This window comes from Columba livia, chromosome 3 (genome assembly GCF_036013475.1).
Source record: "Columba livia isolate bColLiv1 breed racing homer chromosome 3, bColLiv1.pat.W.v2, whole genome shotgun sequence".
NCBI classification, from domain to species: domain Eukaryota; kingdom Metazoa; phylum Chordata; class Aves; order Columbiformes; family Columbidae; genus Columba; species Columba livia.
Genome location: NC_088604.1, coordinates 49,771,005 through 49,791,071, shown reverse-complemented (window position 1 = coordinate 49,791,071; position 20,067 = coordinate 49,771,005). Strand labels below are relative to the sequence as shown.

The window sequence follows — 20,067 nt, the reverse complement described above, 5'->3', positions numbered from 1 at the left end:
AAGAATGACAGCAAAGCTGTCACCATGCCTCCAGACCAGGCTTCCTTTCAGCTGGGCAAAGATGCTAGCCCTGCCTAGGACCACTTTCTTCTCTGGTTCACTGCCTTGCCTCACAAAGCAGCATTTTTACTCACTGTTACTTGTATAACATGGGCAGAGAGATTTCCTTCCTACAGCTTGCTGGCCTTGCATGCTCCCTTTGGGTAACTTGGGTATATCAGACTTCAAAATGCCGTTCTAAAAATCCATAACCCTTTTACAGTTGAAATCTTTTACGACAGTCTGTGTACAGTTTATTCAGATCACAGGTGTTGGAAATTGGGTTTGCTTAAAGAGGAAGGAAGTCAGAGTATAATGCATTTTTCATACCAGATGATGACATGGAACGTAGTCATGCAGAAATCACTCAGCTTCTTCTTAGAGACTTGATTTCAAAGCACCACTAAGTGAAGCTGATTGTTTTGCCCAAACACTGACTTCATTACTTAAAAGTAATCTGCAAGGGAAATGCATGCTTTCTTTAATTCACTAAATGATTCGCCTTGTTGAAGTGTCAGATAAGACAAAGAACCTTTAAATCCCAGAAGAGCTTGCTCACAGAATGAAAGACAAGCTACTTTTTGTTTTACTGATTTATTTGATCAAGAATGCCTGAGTCATGTGTAGCTTCTCTCTGCTGTAAACTTCAATATAAAGCTCAAATTAAGCATTCAAGTATAATTTCACTGTATATTACAGTATCACCAACAATTGGTCAGATGTAATGAAAAATTAAAGTGAACAGTCAGTATGCACCTACTAGCACAAAATTATGCCCCCCCACAATAGTAGAGCTGGACCTAAGTCCCAGAAGCTTTCAGCAGTGCCATGTGGAATTTGGGAGGAGCTCTACTTTCATACTAAGACTAAAAGGCAAATCCTAGCTGCATGTGTCACCTTCTATCTGTAAGTCAGCCAGGAAACCTCAGTCAAGGAATTATCTGTAAAAATTCTTTCCTACTTACTGTACCAGAAAACTTCACCAAGTAATGCTATTTTCTCACCCACCAAAGGAGTCTGGGTGGTTTTTTGCTTTTTTTCTTTCCCTCCCCCCCACCCCCCTCCTTTTCATAGGCTCTCATTAGCTTACAATTACTGAGATGATTAGAAATAAAGCATCTATATTTTGTTCATTTCATGCTAATTTTACAGGCTTTCATGATGCCAAATCCATCTTTATCCTATGTAGACTATGTAAGAATTATGCCTAATAAAAACTGCTCTCTTAAGTGTGTTATCATATCTGTGCATGTAAATATACTTTCCTGTACCAGGAAATCTATAAATTTACCAGAGTCTATAGCAAGCACAGGTAAAAAAAGGGGAAAGGACTGCAATATTTGCTTCCTGCAGCCTCAAAAACAGTGAGACAGGTGAAATTTTGCTGTCCTTTTTACCCCTGTGACAACCATTTTTTTTGCAGAGACCTCGATTACTTTCAGTTCTGTAGGTAGAGATGGTGTCTTAGTACTGTTGGCTTGTAGGTATTTCATATCTCAGTTCACTGTTTGGTGCCACTGTATATGAGCTGCCAATCTCTCATCTTCAGCTTAAGTTCAGCCAGGCTTTCATAAGCCAGCATGTCACCACACAGATGCTGACATAACACAATGGTGCTCTGGAAGGAGCTGGTGATGGAGAAATCTAGGTCATTGCAGTAATCCTTTCGGGTCTTGAACAGTATTCTCAGACAGCTCTTCTCTGAAATACATCATCCAGTTTGAAGCACCACACTTCAAGGAAGACCTGAACGAGTTTAAGAGACTACATGGAGAAAAGGAAGAGTCCAAAGTCTACAAAGCAAACTATGATGCAGGACTGAAAGGAGTAGGGTTGTTTTTAAGATGACTAAAGGACAACTGTTATCAAAAATTACAAGGAGGAGTACAAATTAGAAGGGAATAAATACTTTCTGTGTCCACCAAGACAAGAATAATTTGTTGTACCTATACATTTAAAGTTGTACTTTTGAAAGAAAAAAGGAAGCTCCTTTCTAAAAGTAGATAAATACTCAAGTAGGTTGACATTTTTCAAAACCAGCTGGAGATACATCTGTCAGAGAAAGACACTGATACATGTTACTCTGTTTTTAATGTATCCCATTACCACATGTCTAACAGTTTAAATACATTTTCCTCTCAGGGGTTAATTCTTGAGTCACCTGTTACTAATGAAATAAACTTCTTTAAAAAATTTCCTGAAAGTACTATTAAAATTGTTGTTACTCAGCTAAATTATTAGCAATGCAGACAAAGCAGGATTCTCTTAAAAATGTTTAACCCAACATTTTTCTCTTGAGATTAAAAAAAAAAAAAATCCTACATATATAAACCACAGTCGCTTTTAGGGAAGGATAGTGCACTGAAGATAGAAATTAGGACAAAAAGAGCTGGCAAATATCTTTTTTTTTTTTTTTTCCAACAAGTTAGACAGAAGTTAGACAGAAGGTTACCACACTGGGAAATGAACACTAAATGAACACTAAATGCTGCATACAAACATTGCTTGGGAAAAATGAAAATCTCATATACAGAAAACTATTTAATCATTACAGATAAAAACTACACGTTCCACAAACAGCAAGTGGACAGATGGGTGGAAGGCTTGGACGAGCTGTTTGATGGCCTCCCACCACTCATTCTGTTATGCCAACTGGTAATTATTCTGCAGAAAACTATGTAGGTCCAGGCTGTGTTTTGTCACATAAAATCTATACAATGACACGGATCATAAACAATCTGTAAGCATATCTACATTGGCTTTACAAAAGAAATGATGTAATGATAAGTTGCAATTTTGAAGACAACAAAGACATAATTGTGTATAGCAATGTAGTCACATCTGGTCAAACTGCCACATGTGCAAAATCAGAAGACTTACCAGGCCAGCTGAAAAAATACTGCTGAAATATGTCAATAGATTGTATTACTTTGCCCAAATATTCTTGCAGTAATAGTTCCAACTATGGCCCTTCTGTGTCACAGTATTAAAATTCACAGTCCTGATACTGAACTATGTTTTCACTCAGTGACTTTTAGCTACATTTTCTTCTGACAGAGTAAAATTGAGTATACTAGTTGGGTTTAGCTATAGGTCAGCAACAGCTCAGTGGTGCAGTCCTGTCTATGCAATCTGTTGAATCATTTTCATTATTTCCTTTGCTGATATTGTTTCCAGATCATCTGAAATCATACGGAGGTAATGAAGGGTGCTGACTAACAATTCAGTTATGAAGAAATGATCCACATTATCACTGAATTTGAGTATTTCTGATGAGATGCATGGGATCCACAGAGCATATTTTAAAGAAATAAACATTTAGGGTAAATCAGGATGACATGAAGACATGTCTTTTTTGACAATAATAAATTATTTCTCTTTCTATAAATTGGAATTCTAAGTGATACACACAGTTTTTCTGCTTATTAAGCCTCTTCTCATTTTAGTGTTGGTGTCAATTTTCACTGAAATATTAGGCAAACAATATCACACCTAAGACTGATCCTTGACATAGCTAAGCTTAAAATACTAACTACTAGCCTCATGTTAGTCTAGAAATGGTACAAACATTTTTCTGCTGCTCAGAACTGCATTTCGAGGTCTTTTTTAAAAAAGTATTATTCTTTAGTATGCCATATATATGTTAAGACCTAATTTTATGTATTAGTCAACCATTGATCTATCTTCAGATACACAATGGAGAACAGAAATTGCAGAACTTAATACATTTTAAAGAAAAGATCAGGAAGTTAAAAAAAATATCAGGAATTTCCTTTAGAATAAAAGGCCAGGATTAATTTCTGTTTTGTCCAGGATCTCTGCCTTGCTATTGACTCTATGAAACTACATAGAAAACTGCATCTAGGAAGCTACGCTTGTGAGAAAACTCGACAACAATGGAAGTTATATACATAAAATACTGCCCTTAAGTAAAATACTTCAGCTGCCACCTTGACAGCTCCTTGTGGAATGGAGACGTACCCTGAAGATGCAGGAGATGATAGGATTTGCTTAGTAAAGCTGAAGAAGTGCACAGATAAATTGTCACATTTCCAAATGCTAAATACTCAAACATGAGTGTTTACATCTACATCTAGGTGCCTAAATAAGGTGACTTTTCCAAATATGAAGGTAAATTCAGGTTCACAGTGGCTGACCATACTATCCCAGGCTTGAGCCTGGAGACACACAAATTCAAAAACGAGTTTAATTTTAATTTTAGACATTCAGACAGGTAAGGGCACAGATTATGTTAATTTTCTGGTCTTCTCCAGTTTTGAGAAAAGGATATTTCAATAGGCTTGTAAGACACCTACACTTTAAAACACCTATTCTCTCACTGAAGCACAGAGAAGGAATAGATTATTAGTTTAAACTAGTTTAAACTAGATATCTAAACACTAGACAGAAAAATCCTGCCTAGAGAAACTTAGCGTTTATGAATTCATTTTAAGAATGAATTTGCATATTTAAGAATTTAAGAATCTCTTTGCATATATAAACCAAAGTTTGACTGCCCCTCTTTGTTATTATATTGCATTTCAGATGCTTATCCACTCATTCTGTCCACTGGACACCAGCATCTATTCTGGCACTGCAGTTGATGTCCAGGTTTTCACTGTCCATGACAAAATCATATTTCATTAGCATTTTCCTCATAGACATCTGTCATATTATATTGCATCTTGTATGCAGCACTTCATGTAGGTTTTTATGTGAAAAACATGTCCCCAGAGATTTGCTGAAGATCTGAGAGAAAAATGGATGTCGGTGATTTTTCTTAAAAAAGATTAGTTGGCTAGTCTGGTGCTCTGTTGAAAGCAAACATGTTTAATTTCAATCCAAAAGCTGTATTCTTTTCACAAATTAAGGAGAACTGCAGAGTGAATTATCTATAGTCATCAGCCTAAGGATGGAAAGCCCGAATTAAGAGTGAAATCAGCAGCCCACTTGAAGTGCATGTACACTAATGCACGCAGTATGGGCAACAAACAAGAGGAGCTGGAAGCCATCGTGCAGCAGGAAAGCTATGAGATAGTTGCCATCACAAAAACATGGTGGGATGACTCATATGACTGGAGTGCTGCTATGTGTGGCTACAAGCTCTTCAGAAAAGACAGGCAGGGTAGGAGAGGTGGAGAGGTGGCTTTATACGTTAGAGAGTCACTCAACTCTGTTAAACTTGAGGTCAGCAGTGACAAGGTTGAGTGCCTGTGGACCAGAATCAGGGGGAAGTCCAACAAGGCTGACATCCTCGTGGGTGTCTGTTATAGACCGCCCAACCAGGACGATGAAGGAGATGAATTATTCTACAAGCAGCTGGCAGATGTCTCAAAATCGATGGCCCTTGTTCTTGTGGGTGACTTTAACCTGTCGGATATCTGCTGGGAGCTCAATACTGCACAGAAGAGGCAGTCTAGGAAGTTCCTAGAGTGTATAGAGGACAATTTCCTTCATCAGCTGGTAAATGAGCCCACCAGGGGCAAGACCCCGCTAGACCTACTGTTTACAAACAGAGAAGGGCTGGTGGGAGGTGTAGTGGTTGGAGGCCGCCTGGGGCATAGCGACCATGAAATAACAGAGTTTTCAATACTCAGAGATGCAGGGAGAACCATTAACAAAACCTCTACGCTGGACTTCCGGAGGGCAGATTTTTGCCTATTCAGAAGTCTAGTTCAGAGCATACCCTGGGAAACAATGCTTAAAAACAAGGGGGCCCAGGAGCGTTGGACATGCTTCAAGCAGGTGGTTTTGAGTGCACAGGAACAGGCTATACCAGTGTGCCGAAAGGCTAGCCGGCGGGGAAGACAACCAGCTTGGCTAAACAGGGAGATTCTGAATGAAATCAGAAATAAAAAGAGACTTTACCGACTGTGGAAAAAAGGGCTGGCTACTTATGAAGAATTTATGGAAATAGCTAGATCATGCAGAAAAAAGATCAGGGAAACAAAAGTGCAATTTGAAGTTAGCTTGGCCAGTTCTGTCAGGGATAATAAAAAGTCCTTCTTCAAATATGTTAATAACAAAAGGAGGGCCAAGAAAAACCTCCATTCTCTGTTGGACTCTGAGGGAAATATAGTTAACAAAGATGAGGAGAAAGCTGAGGTACTTAATACCTACTTTGCCTCAGTTTTTACCAGTAAGACAGGTGGCCCTCAGGACAACTCATCTCTGGAGGTGGTTGACAGAGATAGGAAGACAAACAGGCCCCTTGTATTCCAGGAGGAAATAGTTGGTGATTTACTGAGCCATCTGGATCCTCACAAGTCTATGGGACCAGATGAGATCCATCCTAGGGTGATGAGGGAGCTAGCAGAAGAACTTGCCAAGCCGCTCTCCATCATCTTCCAACAGTCCTGGCTCACTGAGGAGGTCCCATGTGATTGGAAATTGGCCAATGTTACCCCAGTCCACAAAAAGGGCTGCAGAGCTGACCCTGGCAACTACAGGCCTGTCAGCCTGACCTCGGTGCCTGGCAGGGTTATGGAGCAGATCATCCTGAATGGAATCACACAGCACCTTCAGGATGGACAAGGGATCAGACCCAGCCAGCATGGGTTTAGGAGGGGCAGGTCCTGTCTGACCAACCTGATCTCCTTCTATGATCAGGTGACCCAGCTGGTGGATGAGGGGAAGGCCGTGGACGTGGTCTATCTGGACTTCAGCAAGGCCTTTGACACTGTCTCCCATAATATACTCTTGCAAAAGCTGGTAGCCCATGGCTTGGACAAGTGTACTCTACGCTGGGTTAAGAACTGGCTGGAGGGCCGGGCCCAGAGAGTGCTGGTGAATGGGGCTGCATCCAGCTGGCGGCCAGTCACTAGTGGTGTTCCTCAGGGGTCAGTGTTGGGTCCAGTCCTGTTTAACATCTTTATTGATGATTTAGATGAGGGGATTGAGACCATCATCAGCAAATTTGCTGATGACACCAAGTTGGGAGGGAGTGTCGACCTGCTGGAAGGCAGGAGGGCTCTGCAGAGGGATCTGGATAGACTGGAAAAATGGGCTGACTCCAATGGGATGAAGTTCAATAAGGCCAAATGCCGGGTGCTGCACTTTGGTCACAACAACCCCCTGCAGCGCTACAGGCTGGGCGCAGAGTGGCTGGAGAGCAGTCAGACAGAAAGGGACCTGGGGGTACTAATTGACAGAAAGCTCAACATGAGCCAACAGTGTGCCCAGGTGGCCAAGAAGGCCAACGGTATCCTGTCCTGTATCAAGAATAGCGTGGTCAGCAGGACAAGGGAAGTGATCCTTCCCCTGTACTCTGCATTGGTGAGGCCACACCTGGAGTATTGTGTTCAGTTCTGGGCCCCTCAGTTCAGGAAAGACATTGAAGTGCTGGAGCGGGTCCAGAGAAGAGCAACACGACTGGTGAAGGGACTTGAACGTAAGACCTATGAGGAGAGGCTGAGGGAGCTGAGGTTGTTTAGTCTGGAGAAGAGGAGGCTTAGAGGTGACCTCATCACTCTCTATAACTACCTGAAGGGAAGTTATAGCCAGGTGGGGATTGGTCTCTTCTCCCAGGCAGTTAGCAACAGGACAAGGGGGCATGGGCTTAAACTCTACCAGGGGAAATTTAGGCTGGATATTAGAAAGAAATTCTTTACAGAGAGAGTGGTCAGGCATTGGAATGGCCTGCCCAGGGAGGTAGTGGACTCACAGTCCCCGGAGGTTTTTAAACTGAGATTGGACATGGCACTTAGTGCCATGATCTAGTAAACGGACTAGAGTTGGACCAAGGGTTGGACTCAATGATCTCTGAGGTCTTTTCCAACCCAGTCGATTCTGTGATTCTGTGATTTGCTTATTGTATTTTACCTCCTCTTCAATTTAGGAGGTATCTACCATGCAGTCAGTTTAAAAACATTCCCCTTTCTGAAATTTTCTGCTAAATATATTTTTATTGGTTTAAGGCTTCAGCTGTCAAAATTCTATAACAAAAACTACAGATTTTGAATCTAATCTGATTTGATTAGGTGACCCCATTTGGGTCATCTTGCAGGTTTTCTGCCTTACTAGACAGTCTTAATTCTTAACTTAAAATTTTCTTAGTCAGATACTTTCAGAAAATATTGTAGTCATTATTGTCAATTATTAGAGCCTGCTATTAGATGGGCCATTATCTAGAATACTTTTTGTCAGAAATGAAAAAGATCATAGAATTATGCAAAGGAAACTCAATTCAAATCTGAGTATTCCTGAACCATATACTCTCAGTTCTTGCCATGATTATCTGAAGAAGATGACTTACAATGAAAGTCTTTAGTATTCTTATCTATCGTCTTTTAAAATTCAATCTTCAAATAAGTAGCTGGTAAAACAGTTGTCTCTAGACACTGAATAAGTCACATGATCCTTAAATATATTACTTATAGGAAGCAAACTGAAGAGGTGAATGTCTTCAGGCATGAGATAGAAAGACCTTAGCCTGGATCAGACACATATTACAGGAGCATTCAGTGCCAGATCATAGTTTAATCTTTTAAAATGCAATAAAACAAAGCAGTTATAAAAAGCAACATGATAATTCATTATATAAATTAAAAAAAAAAAAAAAAAAATCTTCTGCTGTAGTATCTATCTTCAGACATTTTTAACAGGACAAGCCAAAAAAAAAAAATCTGTTTCACCAAGAAAATTTAAAAAGCATAATTTAATGGTAGCAATCAAAAAATATATTAATATTTTTTCTTCAAGAAGAAATTCAGTTCTACAGCACACAGAAAGCAATGCCCGTAGATACACAGGAGTGGGAATTACAGGCATCTCTGCCTTTATGTACACTAAAGGAAGAGCAGTACAAGAACTGAGTGAACACTGGAAGTGACCAAAAACAGCACTAAATTTCTGATTAAAGAGTGGGCAATTGAATGTAGCAGAGGAGTTATGAAATACAGAGCTATTTAAAGTGATGAAAACCTTGTTTTAAACTTGTTTGGAAGGACTGAAATAGATGAGCCCTGTAATATAAATGGTGTCATTCATACACATTTGACATTTTAAACTGCAGCAGCACAAAATAGGGATTATTGATACATCAACAAGAGTAGTTTCTTTGTTGCTTGCTCAAGAATCAAGATTTACATTATTATTCCATGGGTTTTTAATATATTTTGTACTATTTAATTATTTCAGACATAATTAGAAGGCCCAGTTTATCTTTTTATAATGTCCAAAGATTATTAGATATTTCTGCCTACCAATAATATTGTTAAAAGGAGATAAAAAAATAATAAAGTTAAATTCTTTTTCAAAACTGAATTTTGCTTACATTTCTTGAAAGACTAGCAACAATTTTATTTGACTTATTAAATTTCCTACAACTCACAGTACTGTGTTCAGCATACTGTCCATATCTTCAGACATTCATTATCAGCCAAAGGAATTCTTGAAATGCCTCAAAATATGTACAATGGTCAAAGAGTCAGAAGTTCAGATAGTCACTCTATCCTTTGTTCTCCTTCCACTCATTTATAGACTGGGTGTGCTTCAGAGTGTACTGGGGACCTTTTGATTGCCCTTAAAGGAGGCTGGCAGAAATGGCCTTGCAAACCAGACAGACCTTCCCTGTTTGCGAGATTATCTTTTCCCCTCCACCCCTGTCCCAGGCTTTGCTGACCTCTGTAAGACACAAACATCTGGCAATCAATGCTTTCCCATGTGCTACTTCTTTCTTTTCCCTGAATCATTATTGATGACAAACCCACTATGCTGTCTCAACAAGCTTAGCAGCCTCAGATGAACCAAGTCTGTACCAAAACTTACGCTTCAGAGTGTTTTTCCTGGACGGAATTCACTGCTATGCACATTTCCCCTCTCTAGCTACGTAAGAAGCTGCAAAAAAAAGCTTCTCAAGGTCTCAAAGGTGAATGAGAGCTGGATCAGGTGTGATTTCTGAATGAGACAAAGCCAGCCCATCTGCAAATCAGCTGAAACCCATAACAGAATGTGCAAGGCACCAACAGGAGGGTATGAATAAGAATCTTGCAATGACTTCACCTGATTCACTTTCTAATGATGACTGCCACCTGTCCTTCCTTCTGAGTGCTTTTTCAGTCCCCAGTGTAATGGAAGAGAGATAATTTGGAGAAGATATTTAAATGCAAGCATTGCCAATGATATAGAAATAGCATTCTGACTGCACCTGTACAATTTCTTTCAACAACTACTAATTAAAATTCATGGTAAGTACTTCATTGTTATTCCTCTGAGATAAATAGTATAGGGAGTTGAAACGAAATTCTGACTCAAGTGTGGTGTTTTTAAAAATATAAAAGGAGAGAACTTCAGTTTGAACACACCTATATTTTGATTTATTCTGGAATCCTGATTTTCACATTCTTTATTCTCCTTGAACTAAACTTCATTCCTTAAAGTAAAAATTTTATGTAACCTTAGATCTGTTTGAATATGTGGAAAGAATGTGAAATCTTCTATAAAATTGTTTTTCTTCCATTTGTCAAAATTAAAATTTGTCTTAGAGCTGGTCAAATAACAAAAGAAAGGGATAGGGTTTGCAAAAGTGATATTACTTTTTAATTTGTGTTTTCCTAAACCACTTTGAAGTTTAAAAGCTCTCTTCATACACTGAAGTATTGCAGCCGCTTCTTTTTATTGGCTATGTCTCAGATGCTGCCTGGAGCTCGTAGCAAGCACTAGTGACATGTCCCCTCATGTTGCCTCACACTTGTTTCCTCAGAAGCCACATGATTGCTTCTTGTAATCAAAAACTGTGTGACAAAGAGCACTTTCTCTTTGTCTCATTATCCTCCTCTTGTCAGCATCCCCTCCGGCCTGGCCACATACTGAGGAGGATGGTACCTCGGCTTTCACTTCCCAGGGAACTGCTGGATCTGGCAGGGCCCCTGTGGAAGTGGCTGCACTTCTTCTCTGCAGCTCAGCAACGCTTGTCAGGACATGCATGCCTGCTAGTCATGGCCTGTAGGCACAGGCCTAATTTATTAATCCTAGGCAACTTTAAGAGGAAGCTAGCCATCAAAATGCTTAGCTCAGACAATAAAGCAGTAAATCTTATATGGTATATAACAATAACATGCTCTGGTTTCTGAGGTGAGAGCCTGGGTACTCGTTGAAGACTAGGATGGCTAAGCAGTCAGCCCCTTGAATGATGGGCTGTGCTTCTGCTACCTGGGCACTGCTGGCTCCTGCGTGGCTCGTGGAGCTCCAGGGCACCAGTCCCTCCCACAGAGCTGCTCCCCAGCCCACATCTTTGTTGGGTTATCTGCCTTCCCAGGCGCAGGAGCCTGCATTGTGTGGGAGCTTAAGGTGTGTGATATATTGTAAAATCAGGTTGCTCATAAGTGAACTGAAGACAGTACAGCAGCTAGCTGTCTCCTTGGGGGTTTCAGAGGGAAGGGATGATTGATTGCAAATGTACGCTTTTAAGGGGGATATGCAACGATGTAAAAGTCAGATGGTTGTCTTGGAGGAAATGTTCTCTCCTCACCACCAAAAGGATCAGAGAAATAAACAATATGGTTCCTGCAACTATTTAATTAGAGGATGCCTCCTCATGGTGGGATCAATTTCCTAACAAGCAAGTTCTTCTTGTGCAGAGCAGCTACAGTGAAGGACAGTATCCCCATAAAGCAGTGTTTGCAGCTTAGACTTCCCTATTTAACTTACAGTTTGTCTTCCACCCACTGTTTTTTCTATAAACATTAAACAGTTTGAGCAAGACTGAATTTTCACTCTATGGCTGTCAACATCCTGCTGTATTACAGAGGTTTAGAGGTTATTTTGCATTCAAATGTGAGTCTATACCTGAGAAAAAGTTGTTCCTACCTACTTGTCACATGAAGGAAGAACTCCAAGTCATCATTTGGTGACAACTCAGCCCCTGCAGTGTTTCTGGGACAGCAAATTACCTCCTGCCCCCTTATACAGACTTCATTTTGAGGATGCATTTAAGTCCCAGAAGTAAATAAACATGGACAATGGCTAATATAGCTATTAGAAAGAATAAGGACTGCATGATTAAGTTCTGAATTGAATAACATTCTTGAAAGAATTCCCATCACAGGGGAAAAAAAGCCAGATCTGAAAAAAAAAAGAAAGGTAGTTCTGTGTGATGTAATCCTCTCCAGATTTATTCTTACATTAATCACATCTTATATTTGTGATTAAAGGAGTAGAGACTCCCTAGAAGAACTCAGGAGAAAGAAAAACTCCTCCATGACATTTGCTTTCAGTTCTTCAAGATTCTGAATTCAGATAAAGATTCCTGGTATAAATTTTTGGTAACATATCTGATACAGTGCAAAAGCTCAATACAGTGCTGGAAAGGTGCCAAACCAATCAATTTTATTTCCTCATTAAAAGAATAAATGATTATGCAATAATTCTTCAAGCCACCCTGTACATCAGATTTTGAAAACTAATGCTGTAGTCAAGTATATACTATAATCACAGTTACCATGGTGATCCACTAAGCAGCTTCCATTTGCCCTGAAAGTAATTGTCATTCACATGATATATGCTTTAACATCAGCTTTCAGAAATACTTCATATTGAATTACAGAATATATTTTGGTGTTAATTGAAAATACTTTGGCTACTAACATATTAAACTTTTTTTTAATATGGAAATAAGCCCATGTCAAAATGTGCAGTGTTAATGTACTGCTATGTAGGAAGCTGGTCTCTTTCTCACAGGTATCTATCTATAAGCTGCTTTGCAAGTATGAAAAGGATTTGTTACCCTTCATCTTTGCAGCCTTGAGAACTCACAACATAGATCTTGTGAGCTGCTAGGTCAGTTATTGCTGAGGTAATGTTCAATACAGAAAAAGAGAGATCATCATTATTTTAATACTAAATTAGTGGTTGTGTTGTTTCCTGCTGGTTATCTGTACAGTTTAATTTAAAAATTAAATGTTAGAACTCCCCACTCAACATCACACTCTGCTGTGCTACTTGAGGAAATTTTGTTTCTATGGTAACCGCAGGAGACTTGTTCATAGCCATTGATGTCATCCACACACTAAATTTAATTACAATATATACAAACAATTGAACCGTTGATTTCTTTCATTATATTATCTGAAACCATAATGTAACAGTTACCAGTTATGATCACAGAGAGTATTTCAGTAATCTAAATAAACATACAGAAAGAAGGCTATAGACACATTTAATTAGGCATTTGCTAAATTCCTCTGGTGGCTCAGGAAGTGCTTGGGGACTGTCTGGTCACAGCCGTCAACTACAACAACTGAAGCCAATCCCACCACTTTTGGGTCTCTGGAGTGCCTTAATAGGATGCTTTCAGTTTTTCTGGGAATCTCAGAAGTGTACACAGGAGTCCACAATCCCTTCGCTCTACAGAGGATGAGGTTCTGCTGGTGGTTCCTGTCCTGTCCTGAGGGAGACCTGGATCTGAACCAGAGCAGGATTTATAGAATCATAGAATCACAGAATCATTTAGGTTGGAAAAAACTTTTAAGATAATTGAGTCCAACTCTAAATCTAACACTGGCAAGTCCACCACTAAACCATGTCCCTAAGTGCCACATCTAAATGTCTTTTAAACACCTCCAGGGATGGTGACTCAATTACTTGCCTGGGCAGCCTGTTCCAATGCTTGACAGCCCTTTTAATGAAGAAATTTTCCCTGATACCCAGCCTAAACCTCCTCTGGAGTAACTTGAGGCTATTTTCTCTCATTGTATCACTTGTTACCTGGGACAAGAGACCAACACCCACCTCGCTACAACTTCCTTTCAGGTAGTTGTAGAGAGTGATAAGGTCTCCCCTCAGACTCCTTTTCTCCAGGCTAAACAACATCAGTTTACATCCTTATAAGACTTGTGCTCCAGACCCTTTACCAACTTCATTGTCCGTGAACATGCTCCCATACCTCAATGTCTTTCTTGTAGCGAGGGGCCCAAAACTGAACACAGTATTCAAATGCAGCCTCACTAGTACTGAGTACAGGGGACAATCACTTCCTTACTCCTGCTAGCTACACTAGTTCTGATAGAAGTCAGGATGCTCTTGGCCTTCTTGACCACCTGGACACACTGCTGGCTCATGCTCATCCAGCTGTCAGCCGACACCCCGAAATCCTTTTCCACCAGGCAGCTTTCCAGCCACTCTTCCCCGAGCCTGTAGCACTGTCTGGGGTTGTTAAGACCAAAGTGCAGGAGCCAGCACTTGGCCTTGTTAAAACTCATACAACTGGCCTCAGCCCATCAATCCAGCTGGTCCAGATCCCTATATAGAGCCTTTTTACCCTCAACCAGATCAACACTCCCAATGAGAATATACTCAATCCCTCCATCCAGACCATTGATAAAGAGATTAAACAGAACTGGCCCCAATACTGAGCCCTGGGGAGCACCACTCGTGACAGGCCACCAACTGGATTTGACTCCATTCACCACAACTCTTTGGGCATAGCCATCAGACAGTTCTTTACCCAGAAAAGTATTCATCCATCCAAGCCATGAGCTGCCAGCTTCTCCAGGAGAATGCTGTGGAAAACAGTGTCAAAGGCTTTATTTAAGTCTAGGTAGACAACATCCACAGCCTTTCCCTCATCCTCTAAGCAGGTCACCTTGTCACACAAGGAGATCAGGCTGTTCAAGCAGGACCTGCCTTTCATAAACCCAGGCCAACTGGGCCTGATCACCTGATTGTCTTGTATGGGCTTTCTGATAGCACGTGAGATGATCTGCTCCATAACTTCCCTCAGCACTGAGGTCAGACTGACAGGCCCATAGTTCCCTGCATCCTCCTTCCGGACCTTTCTGTAGACTGGAATATCACTTTTCTTAACCTCCAGTAAACTGGGACTTCCCCGGTTAACCAGGACTGCTGATAAATTATTTATGACTAAGCCCTCAGCTGTTCCCCACAAGGTGATAAGACACAGTCAGACAAGCAGATCAGACATATCGTTAGGCTGTAGGAGCAATCACAGAGCAATTCTGCCACCATGTCTGAGCCAGCAAAGAGATTATTATGATGGGGAACTTCAGAGACTGACAAATCTGTTCTTTAGAGCAGTTCGCTTTATAACTCTCATTTACACAGCCCAACTCAGAAAAAAATTATGCATCATGAGAAACATTTTGACAACGAACTGGAAGACAGAAATGCTTACAATATGCAGAAGTCAGGCCACAAGGCTAAGGGAATTTTCAAAGCCATAGACTGTTTTAGTCTGCTAGTGACATGCAAGACGCTGCATCAGAGATCATTCCTCCTCCTGAAAATGAGAACCTAGAGGCTATTGATCTTCCTGTAAGGCAGTTTCCAGAGAAGCTAGAAAGAGAAAATCTCTAAAGGCTTCACCTTTGATATATTTTCTCAGGTTTGGCCCTGGTCGATTAAGAATTTCCCTCTCTTATACAGAGACTGTGGCATTAGCACATTCAGGCTCTGATGACTGAGCCTTGGACACAGGTTCAAGGGCTCCCTGTACAGAGATATTGTGTTTTGAAACTTTGATCATGGTCATAGGACCATAGATCAAATTTGTTGTTGTTGTAGCAACTCCAAAGCTGCTCCCATTTTGGGGGAGAGTTGACCAGCACAAAGTTTCTCAAATTCAGTTTTTGCAGCAGTAATCAATGATACAACTATCTATTTAATTTCCACATCACAATCTATAAAAAGAATGCAAGAAAAAAAAGATGCATTTCCCATGTCAGTGCCTTCTGTTTCTTATGTGCTTTTACAGGGAACAATAGCATGAATAGCCTCCCATATAAGGACAGCAGGGAATTTGCAGTATCTACAGAAACTATAACTTACCTAGCAGTGACTTTTCAATTAAATCATTAGGTAAGCTACAATCGCAAAAGATGTTTAGAAATACAATAACCAAACATTGACTATGGTTTCTTTGATACCTTCTCTGATCTTACAGAAACTTGCATGCAAACATTAGAACATCTAAATACCATGAAAGCATTTCCATTTCCCAAGACAAATACAGCAATTCCTAAGTAAAATCCATAGTCCAGTTATAATATTGAGTGGGCTAACTCTGCAAGTATGAATAGTACTTACCTTAACCTGGAGCCTTTATGTCTAATTCTTCTCACTTTCTCTCCTCTTTTATATATTGGCATTCCTTCCCAGAAAGCTTTCCATTTGGCTGAATTCTAGCTGCATCTTACAACATCTATAGTACTCAAAAGAGAACACAGGTTGCAGCAGGGGTCTGCTTTTAAGAAGGATCCCTGAAGTCAGGCTGTGTACAGTGCTACAAACATTTGCTGAAACACCTTTTAATAAAGAGTAAATATTTATAAACATGATGTCCTCTGCTGTTGCCCAGCGTGAAAGTACCTGCAATATCTCAAACGTGATATGAACAGTTAGACTAGGGTGACTCACACTGAAGGGATTAAAAGTGTAAACACAGCAGAACCAGAGCAAACAAACCTGCAGAGACTGATTCCTGGGGAATCTGCATGTGTATTACAGCAAAATAGAAGTGAAAGAAAGTCTTAATTCTAAACACAGAGCTGACCATGAGAGGTAATGATGAGATAAGAAACATGGGCTATTTTGTATTATAGTTGTTGCACTGTTTTGCAAAGGGATTTTTGCTTTCTTGTTTTCACTATCATATTGAGAGGAAAAGGATGACAAGGGAGTAAAATGTATTTTCAGGAACATGTATTACAGGGAAGATTTTGCCAGAGGGATGTCTAATGAAACAATTCTCAGGACAGCATTAGAGAGAGTGAAGCTGTTGCTGATATACTAAGTTCTTGTGCATTTCATTTTAAACAAGATAAATATTATTCACAAGATAAAAAAAAAAAAGAAATTGATAATAGTACAGCTAGAAACTCTGGAACTCAGAAAATCTATGAGATTCCTACTAGGATGATGGGATGTGTAATTTTAGCTTCTATGAGAGATGAAGACATAGATAATTTGAAAAAATGTCTCTGAGCAAAAAATATGGCTATATTGTCCAGAGAAAGGGTTAAAGATATAGCAGCCCTAAGACTGAGCAAATACGTGGGATTGTCCACAAAGCTTGACAGAAGTTAAATAACTACTAATGCCCAGGCTGGTGTAAGGAGACTCAAACCCTAAGGACTCCAACTCCTGTATCTTTGGGATACAGGCAAAACCAGGAAAAACACAAACACAAATCTCAGTGAATACAGTAACAGAGTGTAAGTATTTATAGCAAAGGGGAGAATGCCCACAGAACAACTTCAGCATGCACACGGGTTCTCAACATGCACCCAGCAAGGGGAGCTGCCTGCCATCCAGCTGCCATCACTATAGTCCTATGTTAAATTACTGACTCTAAGCTTTGGATTCAGCTGCATTGTGAAGCCAGCTGCAAAGTGATGCTAACACTGTAACAAGCTGACAAAATGAAGCCAGGTGCTAATGATACACAAAAAAATCTATTTTAATGCAGTGAACTAAATACATTGGGCTTCGGAGTTGACATAGTTTTGTTCCAACAGCTATGAAAACAATTAAAAACAAAATGACAGCAACATCAGAAACAGGAGAAAATAATCATATTGTAAGAAAAGAGCTGGAGGACAAAGCAGAGAGTGCACATGGCTAGAAAGGCAAACATATTTGCAATACTGCTGTAAATATTTTTGACAGGGCAGCATGTTAGCCTTTACAACAGGGAATTCACCTGAAGTTACTGCCCAGCGCACTATTTTCACAATATAGATAGTGCAGACAGCTTTGTGTATAGCAAAATAATCCTTAGTTCAACGATTTATTAATGTGAATCAAATCTGTGTTCACAGCTAATTTGAAATAAATCTGAAATAATTTGGCTAAAGACAGTGTAATTATTCCAGGTTTGTGTGGCTGTCAAACAGTTGATGAAGTATGAGACTTAGATTATTTTTTCTGTCATCAAGGACAAGGCCAAGATTATAGAAATATTTCATTTATCTTTTCTCCATTATGTATGTAAAATAAAGACCAATTAGATTCATCCTAGTCAGAGCTGATTGAGGTCTAATTTATTTTACTACTTTTCTAAAGAGTGGATCAAATTTACCTGCACATTCATGGGGTCAGATGGATATAACCAGGAGCCCAGCAGGTAACTTACACTGATATTTATGACATCCTAATTTGCCCTGCTTATGATGTGATTGCATTGCAGCTGCTTGAAAGCTTTACCTCTCATATAATTACAACCCCGGAAAGTCTCTTACTCAGCTAATTTATATGTGTGTTTTCCTATTGGCTTCAAGAGCGCCAATAAAATCTTGCCTCCACTGTGCAAAACAGCACAGCATAGAGCTTGGCCTGCTGCCAGGGCAGAGGAGGCTCATTAGCATCAACCCGATACTGCTCTGCTACTCCCAGCCCAGCTTCACATCCCAGAAGATCATTGCTCTGCACTCCACAGACAGCCCAGCTCAGTCAGCACGGCACAGAATCACCGTTGCTTGGGGTTCCTGCTCTGGGGTGTCCAGAAGAAGGCTCAAGCTTGTTGCATTCATAGCTCCTAAGCTTCAGGCAGTGTTGTGTCAGAACTGATTTATGCCTTATATACATTTGTTTTTATGTAATGGCATATGTGTATCTTCTGTGTTCTATTAAGTATAATTACCAGATGAATTAATGTATGACAATATGATTGTTTATCTTTGAAGCCTACAATTGCAGCAGTCCTCATATGCATTTAATACTTAGCACTCTGTAAAGTACACTAGTAATAGTTAGGAATGGTTCATTTTGCCACAGAGGCCTGTTTTCAAGTGTCTGTTTTTATGTTAGTGTGGCACTGGAAAAAAAACACAGGATGCTTCTTGTTGATTATAATACTAACTTGTTTAAGGTTAGCATTAGTCTTTCTTCCATGGCTGTATGTTTTCTGTATAAGCAAATCAAAACTTTGGTGGACCCTGAAGACATTTTCTTCACTCTCTGAAAGCTGGGTTGTCCCCTTCACGCACAAGTAGTCTAACTATGACATGTTAGGAACAGAATAGCACCACTTCCACTTGCCAGATTTTCAATGAAAGCAGTGAGTTTGTCACACATACTTAGATATGTGGCCTTTATGTTCAGGGAATGGCTTCTAGTTCCGATGACCATTTTGTCTCAAACAGAGATGGATCTCTGATCTTTTACCAACTTTGGTGAGCTCAGTTTCATCCAAGTGATGACTCTGGTTCATCCCACTAGAGGCACCAAAATCAGAACTGGGAACTCCAGACCCAGGAAAAGATACCATCCTTCCTTTGTGGATGGGGGTCCTTGTGCTTCTCAGGGCTGTTTGCTGCCATTAGGGTCAACTATCTATTTGTGTCTGTCACTCCAGAAAATGTTGAAATGTGATGGAATCATTTCTTAATCCTCTGCACTCCCTGGAATAGTACATTTTCCTGATTTAGCTGTATGAGACTATGAGCCCTAGATGGAACAATAATGCATCTGGCTGTATAATAAATGCCAAAGATTTGTTAAAATCATTATGAACAGTGAAGTCTAGTACACTTACACAAGTACTTTGATTGACTTTACTTGAATTGCCTCAGGTTTCCTCCTCACGTTATCTAGAGGAGCACAGCAAAAACAAGGATTAAAACTGTCTTGCACTACATTAGAACATGTCATATGCAAGGACTGATTATACACAATGGTGATTATAAGAACAAATGGAGGAATAGCAGAGGTCTTCTTCATATTGCTTAAGACAATCTCTGGAGTGCAATTTGAATGGCAAAAAAAAATCCATCTCAAAGAACACATTATTTTCTCCCTATAATCACCCTGTTTCCTTTCACTTAACTAGCTGCATTTAGCTACATGTTCTATTTTTGAGATGCCTTATAATTGAAACTCATGTCCTTCTATGTAACTTTTAAAAATGATGACTGGTATTGCAGTGAATGGGACATAATGGTATATGCTCAAATTTTATAGTGCATTAATGCTAGATTTCATTAATAAAAGAATTGCTTTATTGGAAATAACTTCTACAGTTACAGTGAGAATGCAGGTAATGGGATTCTTAGAGATTTTAATCATCAGCTGTGC

The 20,067-nt window shown here is 39.8% G+C and overlaps 1 long non-coding RNA gene across 2 annotated transcripts in view; it reads right to left on the bottom strand.

Annotated features, from left to right (window-relative positions):
* Window positions 1–16,380, bottom strand: part of LOC135579034 (uncharacterized) — a 116,493-nt gene extending 100,113 nt beyond the window's left edge. For both annotated transcript variants that reach the window (XR_010471298.1, XR_010471297.1), the window contains exon 1: window positions 16,081–16,380. This is a non-coding gene — a long non-coding RNA (uncharacterized LOC135579034). The remainder of the gene's footprint in view (window positions 1–16,080) is intronic.
* Between the last annotated feature and the right edge of the window lie 3,687 nt (window positions 16,381–20,067).